We start from the raw sequence: 12363 nt of genomic DNA on the forward strand, positions 1-12363 counted from the left end.
TTACTGCATTTGTGTAACAGGCAGTCTCCTTGTGGAGTGCAACGAGAGAGAGGCAGGTCGTTATTGCTTTGGACTAGTTAACTGTAAGGTTGCAAGATTGGATCCCCCGAGCTGACAAGGTGAAAATCTGTCTTTCTGCCCCTGAACGAGGCAGTTAACCCACCGTTGCTAGGCCGTCATTGAAAATAAGAATGTGTTCTTAACTGACTTGCCTAGTTAAATAAAGATTAAATAAAGGTGTTAAAAAATATATATATATTTTAAAAAACGGCGCCCAAAAATACCAATTTCCGCTTGTTATGAAAACTTGAAATCGGCCCTAATTAATCAGCCATTCCGATTAATCGGTCGACCTCTACTACATTGTCCTGGACCTGCTGTTTTCGAATCGCTCTCTCTACCACACCTGCTGTCTCCAACTCTGAATGCTCAGCTATGAAAAACCAACTGACATTTACTCCTGAGGTGCTGACCTGTTGCACCCTCTACAACCACTGTGATTATTATTATTGTTTGACCCTGCTGGTCATTTATGAACGTTTGAACATCTTGGCCATGTACTGTTATAATCTCCACCCGGCAGTCAGAAGAGGACTGGCCACCCCTCAGAGCCTGGCTCCTCTCTAGGTTTTTTCCTAGGTTCCAGCCTTTCTAGGGAGTTTTTCCTAGCCACCGTGCTTCTACATCTGCATTGCTTGCTGTTTGGGGTTTTCAGCTGAGTTTCTCTATAGCACTTTGAGACAATGGCTGATATAAAAAAGGATTTATAAATCAATTTGATTGATTGATTGGACAGCCGAGCCATTCTGGAGAGAGACTAGCCTATATTTTCATCAAACTCCCCTCCTTCTTGTCTCAAGATTTTAAAGAATAATCAAGACATTATCTTCACACATATTTTAGATGCTTTTCACTGACAGCTGAAACTCAATCAGCTAGGCCTATTGCCATGCGCTCTGCCCAAATTGTGGGCTTCACAAATTGGCATGATATGAAACAATCCACAGCTATATAAAATAAAAATTGACTCCTCTGTGGCCAAGTCATGCTTTCTGGTGAAATATTTATGTATAGACAGGAGTAATTATATTGTTTTGGCAAATGTATTTCTATTTACTCCTCAAATGCCATTTCTCTCCTGTTCTATTGGTTTTCATCACATTTATTTCACTGTCCAAAAGCCAAAGGCACAATCCTAGTCATATTAGCAGCCCATCCTAGTTGTTGCATCTTTAGATTCCCCCTCTTTCTACGTTTCTAAATGAGATTTTCTTTTCTGTCACATATTAAACAACTCTCACCAGGTGCAATGTTTAGGATGGAGTTTTCCCCTGAATTGCATTTTGTCAAATGTTTGAAAATTAAGTTTATTGGCTGCTTCATAACAGGAGTTGCGTGTTCTGTTCAAATGAATTACCATAATCTAAATATGATTTGTCATTCTGAGCAACGTGGGTGGACTCCCCAATGCATATGGGTCTTTACATTTTTCAAATGGACAGTAAATAAATAAAAAAATCGAGGTGACATGGTCTGGCACTACATTGTCCTTTCGGGATTTTATTATTTTACCTTTATTTAAGTAGGCAAGTCAGTTAAAGAACAAATTCTTATTTACAATGTGGCCTACCTCGGACAAACCCTAACGACGCTGGGGCAATTGTGCACCGCCCTATGGGACAACCAATCACAGTGATACAGCCTGGAATCGAACCAGGGTCTGTAGTGACGCCTCTACCACTGAGTTGCAGTGCCTTAGACCGCTGTGACATTCGGGAGCCTATATCTGAACTCAATATCTGTCCAACAGAAATGAACATGTCATTGTGGCAGCAGTTAGCAATAGGGACTCCAAAGTGGGATAGCTCTTTGACTATTAACCAGGCCATCTATACAATTACCAAAAGCCCTGTATAGCCTATTTGGGTGTTTTGTCATTTCCCGCTAGCTAGCTAGCAGCAGCAAGATACATGATAATCTTGTCAATATACTTTCACAAACCAGCACAATGGATCCTGGTGAAGCGTGAGCTGAAAATATCATATGCATTTTATCAACTAGAAGACTCATTAGTCAGATTCAACCCGGTCTAAACGAAAACAATATTTCGACTAGACCGGGTTGCTAGCTTAGTCCATTTCATGTAGACAGGCTCTGCATCAGTAGTTGACGCTAACTACACAAGTTACCAATTCACATACACTGCTGATCATTTTCGCAGATACTAGCTACCGTGTCATTCACGAGTAAAGTATGATGCTTACTCAAAATATTAAATGGATGACAATGATATGAAAAGGTAATGTTAATTTACGCTCAGTTAGCTAGCTACACAACTGCATGAATGGCCACAGCTGATCAGGCCAAGCTTGCTGCGCATAAAAACAACAACAAACCACAACCTAGTACCAATTTACCACTCTAGCTATTGGTGCAATGTCAAACACTTTAGGGAGAACGACTTACAGTACCTAGTCTTCCTATGGAAAAGGTAACCGGTGAGCAATATGTCTATGTATTTGGTCCAGGATGCTCATGATGATGAAACAAAATTCCTCAACTCGATGTTAATGTTGACGTGTGTGTTGTGAGAAACAATAGTGGAATCTGCGATTCGGCTTCCAAATAAAAGTCCCACATTGAAACGAATGCAAACCGATAAAAATTGTGAAATCAAGCCACAATTGTACTAGATAAGGCTAAAACAAGATTTGTTTAAGCAATAAGGCATGAGAACCCAGGATTTATAATGTGATAACTCCACATCGGGCCTAACAACTGCTAGGAGAGTTACCACATGATAATCCCCAGATTTGAGGTCCTTAAACTGACATATGGAATTGTTTTAAGACGGTCATACAATGGATCATGTATCATGTTTTTTAACCTGTTTTCTCCCTAATTTCGTGTTATCCAATTGGTAGTTACAGTCTTGTCCCATTGCTGCAACTCCTGTACGCACTAGGGAGAGGCGAAGGCCGAGAGCCGTGCGCCCTCCCGAAACACAACCCAACCCAACCAAGCCACACTGCTTCTTGACACAATACCCACTTAACCCGGAAGCCAGCTGCACCAATGTGTCAGAGGAAAAGAAAAACTGTGCACCTGGCTACTGTATCAGCATGCACTCCTAGCCGCCACAGGAGTCGCTAGTGCGTGATGGGACAAGGGCATCCCTGCAGGCCAAACCCACCCCTAACCCACCCGGATGACGCTGGGCTAATTGTGCACCGCCCCATGGGTCTCCCGGTCACGGCCGGCTTCGACAGAGCCTGGAATCGAACTCAGGATCTCTAGTAGCACACTGCGCCACTCAGGAGGCGATGGATTATGTATCTATTTGCTTTTGAAATGTAGGACCCCTTTAGGTATAAAAATATATTAAAAAAAATATTTGATAAAATATTGAATTTGGCCTTTACTACTATAGCCCATAGAATAACGCACTGAATAACACATTCATAAATGTCAAAAAAAGACAGTAAAAAAATAGATCATAAGGAATAAGGTTTCTGTGTCTGTCCTATATCTAGGAGATATAACAAAACTCAGGAAATATATATCGTGTTTTTTTTACACATATTTAACCCCTTTTTGGGTAGGCACAAAACTACCTCCATACTTCCATAAATTATTTAAACCGGTAGTTTACCTTCAGAGGAGTTGTGTTCATGAGTCTCATTTTCCATAGAGTGGTCATATTAGTTTGTAGGCCAAACCGTTCGGACGCGACAGATGTTTTCGTGAGAAGGATGTCTCATGATCTGACAAACACCATAGTAGCTCGGCCACCTTCCACGCAGATGCGGAAGGTTGCCATAGGCGGATTGAGACGTCTCTAGATTAAATTGACAGATTTTGATGGGGATTTTTTTGTTATTTTACTTAGATTGACGCAACGGTGCATCAATAGACTCTAGACAAATTACACAAACATTAGCGTTGTAGCTCTTATTGCGGAACTTGAACTGTGCGAAATCACCTCACTATTCAGCCTATTGTGCGTATTGGACATTCATATTGTAATGTACAGCTGATTTTGGGTCCATGAAATGGGGTATCAGTTTACTCAGTGACACTCAGAGAATACAACTGTAAAGATGTTTCACAAATATTAGTGTCGTAGCTTTTATTACGGGTCTTTAACAGCAAGAAATAACATTTGATACTTTTTCCCGTTTGTAATAGTTTCAATTAAGACTTTTATTTTGAAGGCGAACCGCTGATGCCGCTATTGTTGTTCACAGCATACTTACGTTTCAAAATGCGCACTTCCGTTTTGCGTTCTCCGGTTCTTTTAGGCTCGGTGGAAGATGGTAAAGTCAGAACGTACCGATTGTAGCTGTTGCTTTAAGCTACCCTGGGTCGTTGTACATTCAAGCCTAGCACTGCGCAGCATTATTTTCAGCTTCAAACCGCAAATGTTTTCAGAGCCGCTATCACATAAATTAGCAGCGCGCCAGGCTGACAGCACGCTGCGGACGGGCAGATTTCCTTCGCGTTCACTAACTCGTAACCAGAGAAAAAAGATACAATTTAGCTACCCGTGTGATGTGACACCAACCCGTCGTAGCAAACTTCTGTCAACTTGCTACTGAGACTGAATGTGTTTGACTTGCATAGAGTGGTCATATTAGAGTGCATAGAGTGGTCATAATATGGGTTATGTGTATAATCCGTTTTTTACGCAAACCTGCGATCCAACCTGTTGCAAATTTAACATGAATAGCCCATAGTCTACATACTATTGTCTTGTCCATTGTTTTGTTTTTTAAGAAAACCAATACAAATGTATCAGTGTTTGTGTATTCATTTGAGAGTTCAATTCACTTGCTAGAAATAAGCGCATCAGAACTTCACAGTTTATTCTCATTTAGCAGCCTGGGGCACCTGTGGCTCAGAACACATTTTATGATCTGAGGGGTGGAGCCTTTGGTTACTTCACCACAGACCCTGTGGTATAAAGTAGGCAAAGCCTCCACCTCTCAGTGATCACCTAGGTGAGGACTCAAAGCGAAACCTGCACATACAGAGAGTACCTCAAGACCAAAACATTCCTATGAGGTAAGTGTTAAATCATTTCTTCTTTTTTTTTACATCCTTATACCATTAAGTTGATCTCCTTATAACATTATACTGTTAACAAATGTATCTTTCAATTTCTTCAGAATACAAGGGTGTATGGGTTAGTACCCACATCAATGACAACATAGAACTCAAGTCAAGTTTTTCAGTTGTCTATACTTGTGAATTCCAGGTACACTTCCATAGATGAGTTGTTAAATGGGTTATGTATTCCCCAGCTTGTTAATATCATACATTTTAAAAATTACATGAATTTACCCTCTGTGCAAGTTCCACCCCTTTCTGTTCCAATTTGCTCTCTCAGACAAGGCTCACACCTCGGGAAGGCCTCCCTTCACAGGGAGTAGGGAGGTACAGGTTGTCAGGGCTAGTTTTGTTCCAGGGGATAATGCTGGTTTCTGTATGGGGTTAATGCAGTGGAACATTGCATTGCATTGTAATGTTATTTTGTTTTGCAGGCAGACGCCAGTACCAGTATGGCAGAATTCATCAAGAAGACGGTGTTGGATGAAACCCCCAGTAAAAGGGGATAAAAAGGTTGAGGTCCATGTGAATAAAATAAATTTAAATAACATCACACAATTACTAAAGAAAACATCTGGAGGACCTAAGCCTAAGGCTTTCTGGTAGTTTCTGAAACACTCCACACACAAAATAAATGAAAAAGGGAGCCTGAATGTGGTTAAATGCAAGTTTGTTACAATCTTCTCATTTGGTTTGGCAAATTGTGGGGAAATGCCATGCACTTGTAACCGATGTGAAATAGCTAGCTAGTTAGCGGTGGTGCACGCTAAACGCGTTTCAATCAGTGATGTCACTCACTCTGAGACCATGAAGTAGTTTTTCCCCTTGCTCTGCAAGGGCTTCGCATTTTGTGGCGCGATGGGTAAAGATGCTTCGAGGGTGACTGTTGTCTGTGTGCATAGGGTCCCTAGTTTGAGCCCAGGTAGGGGCGAGGAGAGGAACGGAAGCTATACTGTTACATTGGTGCCGTGACCCGGATCACTGGTTGCTGCGGAAAAGGAGGAGGGTGAGTGTAACCGATGTGAAATGGCTAGCTAGTTAGCAGTGGTGCTCGCTAATAGCATTTCAATTGGTGACGTCACTTCTCTGAAACCTTGAAGTAGTTGTTCCCCTTGCTCTGCAAGGGCCGTGTGTTTTGTGACGCGATGGGTAACGATTCTTCGAGGGTGACTGTTGTCTGTGTGCAGAGGGTCCCTGGTTCAAGCCTAGGTAGGGGCGAGGAGAGGGACAGAAGCTATACTGTTACACACTCAAAACTATTAACAAAACTACCAGAACAGTTATGGTCAGATGGCTTTTCACAAAGTAAAGAAGTACTTTATGGTCCCTCACGTGTTTAGCAGATGTTATTGCGGGTATAGCGAAATGCTTAGTTTTCTAACTCCGACAGTGCAGTAATATCTAACAGTTTCACAACATATACCCAAAATACACGTAATTCTAAGTAAGGAATGGATTAAGAATATATACAGTTGGGGCCTCCCGGGTGGCGCAGTGGTTAAGGGCGCTGTACTGATCTGGGTTTGCGCCCAGCCTGTCATAACCGGCCGCGACCGGGAGGTCCGTGGGGCGACGCACAATTGGCCTAGCGTCGTCCGGGTTCGGGAGGGCTTTGCCGGTAGGGATATCCTTGCCTCATCGCTCACCAGCGACTCCTGTGGCGGCCGGGCGCAGTGCACGCTAACCAAGGTTGCCAGGTGCACTGTGTTTCCTCCGACACATTGGTGCGGCTGGCTTCCGGGTTGGATGCGCACTGTGTTAAGAAGCGCACTGTGTTAAGAAACACTGCGGCTTGGTTGGGTATCGGAGGACGCATGACTTTCAACCTTCGTCTCTCCCGAGCCCGTACGGGAGTTGTAGCGATGAGACAAGATTGGATAACAATTGGATACCACGAAATTGGGGAGAAAAAAGGGTCAAATTCCAAAAAGAAAAGAATATACACAGTTGAAGTCAGAAGTTTCCTTACACTTAGGTTGGAGTCATTAAAACTAGTTTTTCAACCACTCCACAAATTTCTTGTTAACAAACCACGAAATTGGTATCAACTTGGCCTGGCACGGCTAGTGCAGGGATTACGACTTTACATCCGTAAACTGCGAAGTCAAGCTCATACATTGCTTTAGGGGTAACCTGATGACCACCACAGCCAACAATAACAACATCATCAGCCAAATATATTTTCATGTCCAGACGTGGAATGTAAAAAGGCTTGCTTCGGCTCCCTTACTCAGAGTGCATGCCATTGACCCACTGTCAATCATTGCTTTTAGTGTAGGGCCATTTGCAATAGAGACTGTTGTGTAAAATAAACTGTCAGCTCTTGGAATTCTCTGTGTCATTTGAAAAATGACAGTTTTGTTGTCAGGGATACTATCGCTGTAAAGCTTGTATAGGGACTCACAATCTTCCATATCATCAGTGGTGGTGTTGGGAGGTTTACTCTCATGATCAATTTTCGTCTTCGGAAAGTTGCATCTAGAATGGTGAGCTGAATGACACTGAACACAGTCTATTCTCACGGCAATGAGTGAGAGCAGAGTAAGTGCAATCTTTGCACACAGAACAAGGTGTGGCATTCAGGCCTTCAATCTTGGGTAGATTACTAGCAGTCCGTTTCCCCGAGATTTGAGCTGGTCTAAGGCCCCACAGCAATACCTTCTCTAGCATATCAATTACTCTCTCTAGAGCAGTGATCTGAGCTCTGAGGTTGCTGTGGCTCCTGTATATCTGCGGCTGAAGTGGAACTAACCTCGACTCTGTTCACTGTGATTCTCTCACTTGTTTCTCTGTGTACTTCTGTGGTGGCTTTGAAGCTCATCTCTGCATGGTAGTCGTTTAACACATCTTGTACTTCAGGTGCAGACCACTGGTAAATTGTTTTGGCTCTGAACGTGAAGGCTAGTTCGTTGCTTGGGCAGTTCCTGATGAACATGCGTGTGATGTCTTTGCTAAGATCTTCATTTACCTTACCCTGTTCCTTCAGGCCTTCTGTAGCAGTGTCTGCTGCACGGTTCAGTCTTAGCCATTATTCATATGGGTCCTCCTGTTCTTTGGGTAGATTTGTGTAAAAATCTTGAAGTGGGATATATGAGTTGACTGCAGCTAAAATGCTTCCTGAGGACACTATAGATGGCATCTGGGTTAGCTAGAATGTCAATGTCACTGTTCTTGATTCCGATTTTGACTACATCTTTTGCTCTTCCCTTGAGATGGATGAGAATCTGTTCGGCTTGCTCCTCTATTTTCATGTGCTCCTTTTTAATATAGTTTTTCATGGCCTCTTCCCATTCATCAAAGGTAATTGTGTCTGATCTCCCCCTCTAAAGGAAGGTGGTTCTTAGACTTTTCTTTGGGTGACTACTTGGACTTGGGAGAAGTCTAGAACTTGGCTAACTGGAGGGTCAGGTCTCTGTCTTGGTTCACTTTGGCTTGTGGCTGTAGCTCCTGTTGGGCTACTAGAGCTGAAGTGCAAGATAGGACAGCAGCTAGCTGATAGCATTATCTGTTGGACTATGGTACTCATCTGGCCTATTAGCACTGAATCATCTTTGTGGTTAGGAGTGGAGGTGCTAACAACATGGGGCCTATGTGAGTTGACTACATGATGACCATGAGAAGCTGCATTGTCCCCACTGACTAAAGGAACTTCCCCTGCAATTTCACTAACATTGACATCACCACACACACACACACACACACACACAATGACTACCAGTTGGGAAAGGAATAGGTGACCTCAACACACCTCTTCCCCTACCAACATTGACAGGTGTAAGCAGATCTGAACAACCAATACGGTTTAAACTCATTGTAGTAGCTCAAAATGAAAGAAAAAAACCGTAACGAATGACAGATGTATCTGTGTTTCCTCTCGCTGCCTGTAGACTGAGAAGATAGGACGGCTCCCAGTTCGATGAGGAACACCAATCTTGATTGATGATCCGGGTCACAGCACCAATGTGACCTTCCTGGTCCCGTCCGTGAGTCAACACAGGAAGGAGTAATGGATGGATAGTTATTTTATTTCCAAAACTACAATCATGGGACACACACAGTATGGATGAATGATGAGTAGTAGCCGGGATATAAACAGCAATCCCACAGCAATTCTCCATGTATCTGCTGTATAATATACTGACAAAATAACAATTGAAATGTCTTTCAAAGTCAGTGCATTTAACAATAATAAATAAATAAAAATGTGTTTCCATGTGTAATCTCATATTCACAACATCAGAATAAACTATCATCCTTTTTAGTATCAAAATAAATCAAATTAACCTAAAATTACTCTGTCACACTCTTGTGGTGAAGAAATATAATACACCTAGAATGTACCACATATTTTCCTCAGCTAACAAAACCAGGCTAATACGCTGGTTGGTGCTCATGAGTTTATAAAACATATATATTTGTCATAAATTACCTGCAATGATGGGACACACACAGTATGGATGAATGATCAGTAGTCGACAGGATACAAATGGCACTCCTAAAGAAGATGCATTCGTTAGCTAGCATAAAACTCACATGGCAAGTAACATATAGAGTGGCTTATTTGACGCTAAACCAACAACATTAATTACTAAACATAAATTGCTAATGTACGAGGTAAAATGTGGGTTTTATGATTTAATGTCAACTTTATACATTTCTGTCCCTAGACCATTCAATTTTCAACTCACCCACAGCAATTCTCCATAATTCTGCTGTGGATTACCCAGAATCCCATACCTTTATCACTGAGTGTGTTAGACAATGTAAACACAGTAATCCACCAGGAGGTGGCATAATGTTCATTTTATTTTGGAATTTAACAATTTAATCATACTGTTACAAGAGCAACTGTTGACAATTTGCAGAGCCTCGCTGTACAGTGGAAAAACGGGAAAAGTTCAGGATTGGAGGAATACATGATAAGGACAGTGGAGGATGACCTGGTGGAAATGAAGAATAAATGCTGGTCATGCTGCAAAGAATTTCCACTGTGTTAGCAGATGCTGAGACGGTACAACCTGCTGACTGATGCATACCATATACTTGGCCTTGGATACCAGTTCCTACTCACCCTCTCAGTTACCCAGGTAGTTCCTACTCACCCTCTCAGCAACCCAGGTAGTTCCTACTCACCCTCTCTGTTACCCAGGTAGCTTGTCAGTGAAGTTTCTCTACCTTAAAGTATATCAAGAGCACTCTCTCACAAGAACCTCTAGAGGCCTTCATGCTGATGGCCACCGGGAAGGACATCCTAATGGCCCTGGATACTGACATGGTGATCCATAGAGTTGCAGAGAAAAGCCAGCTGTTGTGACATATTTTCTATAACTTGCTTACTTACCATTATTTTACTCCTACATTTCTAATGTCTCTTTCCTGTCTGTGATATTGCTGTCCAATACTTTGACAGAGTAAAGCCAGCCAGCTGACCTTGAGCAGCAGTTAGACAGTTCTATGTTTCAGTGAGTATTGTGGATATTTTAGCATCTCTTTTTTACTCTAAGCTTCTGGTGATGTAGATGAATCATGATGGCTTGTGCTGCTCTCTTACAGGTTACATTCTATGTTTGGAGAGGTGTTCAACCATTGTTTTTTAGAAGGTGTACTCCCATGACTTAAAGCCAGCCAGCTGACCCTGAGCAGCAGTTAGACAGTTCTATGTCTCAGTGAGTATTGTGGATATTTTAGCATCTCTTTTTCACTCAAGGCTTCATGTGATGTGAGGTAGTTCAATCATGACAAATTCAGTGTGTTTTCTGTAGAGGTTTTATAACAATGTGCAGCATTTGTGTGTGTGCGTTCCGCAGCCTTTTTAAAGTAGTACTGCAATGGTGATCAATGGTTTTGATGCAGCTAGGTGGTTGTATTAGGGACTGGTCGTGTGTGCATTAGCAAGGCGGCCGTGGGGGAGTATACGGGGGCCAGTTCTGGTGGGCTGGTCTGGATCAAAGTCCTGGGCCGTTTTTTACTCCCAGTCCATCCATTACTGTAAGTAATGTATTGTCATAAAACATTTAATTATAATGACAACATTCACCTAGGAATTCACTTGTTGAAGGCCACAGGACTAAAAATGATCAAATTCAACAACCATCTCCATGTTACTAACAAATATAGTCATGGGTGGTAATGCTACAATTCACTCGAAAAGGCAAGGCACACAGGGAAATTATATTGGGGCTTATTTTTTATACACCTCAAATGTGAACCCCCTACAGGATCACAGTGACTCTATCGGTTTAAGTGAGGACTACAAAATCACTTTAAGTAACTGTACTCAGATATACTAAGTGCAATGGGTTTCCTAAAAGTTTTGAGAAATGATAGGGTTTACAGTGTATGACCAATATATTATGCAAGTATGATTTACATTTTAATAATTCTACTTTTTCTGTATTTAAACTATTGTATTTTGTTGTGAAATTAATCTTGCTGCTCTGTGTACCACTGACTTCTTTACTTTTTGGCCTTGTTTTGCATATATTTTAACTTCCTATAATCCTTATTATACTGTATTTATTCCTATATATATTTATTCATCATTTGTTTGTTAATGTTGTTTATGGACTCACGTTGTAAAATATCTGTTTATTTTTCCCCCTTCTGGAACAATAAAGACTTACTGAACTGAACATTTGAACATACTTTTGTTACCATATTTCTGAACTTGCTTATTAGCGTCTCACCCCTCTCCTCACTTGTTTCTACCCTCTTATCTCTTCTCTCGTCACCTTTTGTGTAATATATTGATCCAAGTGAGGCTGAAGTACAGTCGACCAGAGAATATAATTAAAGGTGTTCCCCTTTCAGGCCCACTATTAATAGAGTCCTCTTGGGAAGTGTGGGTATATTTACTGCAGTGAGCCTAAAACAAAAGCTTCTTTAGGATCGGTGGGTCCCCCACGGGAGGTTTGAGCTAATGTAGGCTAATGAGATTAGCATGAGGTTGTAAGTAACAACAACATTTCCCAGGACATAGACATATCTGATATTGGCAGAAAGCTTAAATTCTTGTTCATCTAACTGCACTGTCCAATTTACAGTAGCTATTACAGTGCAATAATACCATGGTATTGTTTGAGGAGAGTGCACAGTTTTGAACTAGAAAAGTTATTAATAAACAAATTAGGCACATTTGAGCAGTCTTGGTACAACATTTTGAACAGAAATGAAATGGTTCATTGGATCAGTCTAAAACTTTGCACAGACACTGCTGCCATCTAGTGTCCATAATCTAAATTTTACCTGGGCTGG

General features: G+C 41.6%; 1 protein-coding gene and 1 long non-coding RNA gene across 3 annotated transcripts in view; one reads left to right on the forward strand and one right to left on the reverse strand.

Annotated features, from left to right (window-relative positions):
* The window catches only part of LOC109878137 (CAP-Gly domain-containing linker protein 4), a 95465-nt gene extending 92869 nt beyond the window's left edge, over nt 1–2596 (reverse strand). Inside the window, exon 1 of the mRNA XM_020470351.2 lies at nt 2472–2596. The gene's annotated coding sequence lies outside the window, so the exon portion shown is untranslated. The remainder of the gene's footprint in view (nt 1–2471) is intronic.
* A 1668-nt stretch (nt 2597–4264) lies between these two features.
* LOC109878124 (uncharacterized) lies at nt 4265–11728 on the forward strand. 2 transcript variants are annotated; one of them, XR_002253346.2, is made up of 3 exons: nt 4265–5064; nt 5544–5622; nt 8997–11728. It is a non-coding gene; the product is annotated as an uncharacterized LOC109878124 (long non-coding RNA). The 2 variants fall into 2 exon arrangements; XR_002253347.2 differs by having other exon boundaries at nt 4274–5064; nt 5544–5634.
* Nucleotides 11729–12363: the final 635 nt, after the last annotated feature.

Source organism: Oncorhynchus kisutch, linkage group LG14 (genome assembly GCF_002021735.2).
Source record: "Oncorhynchus kisutch isolate 150728-3 linkage group LG14, Okis_V2, whole genome shotgun sequence".
NCBI lineage: Eukaryota > Metazoa > Chordata > Actinopteri > Salmoniformes > Salmonidae > Oncorhynchus > Oncorhynchus kisutch.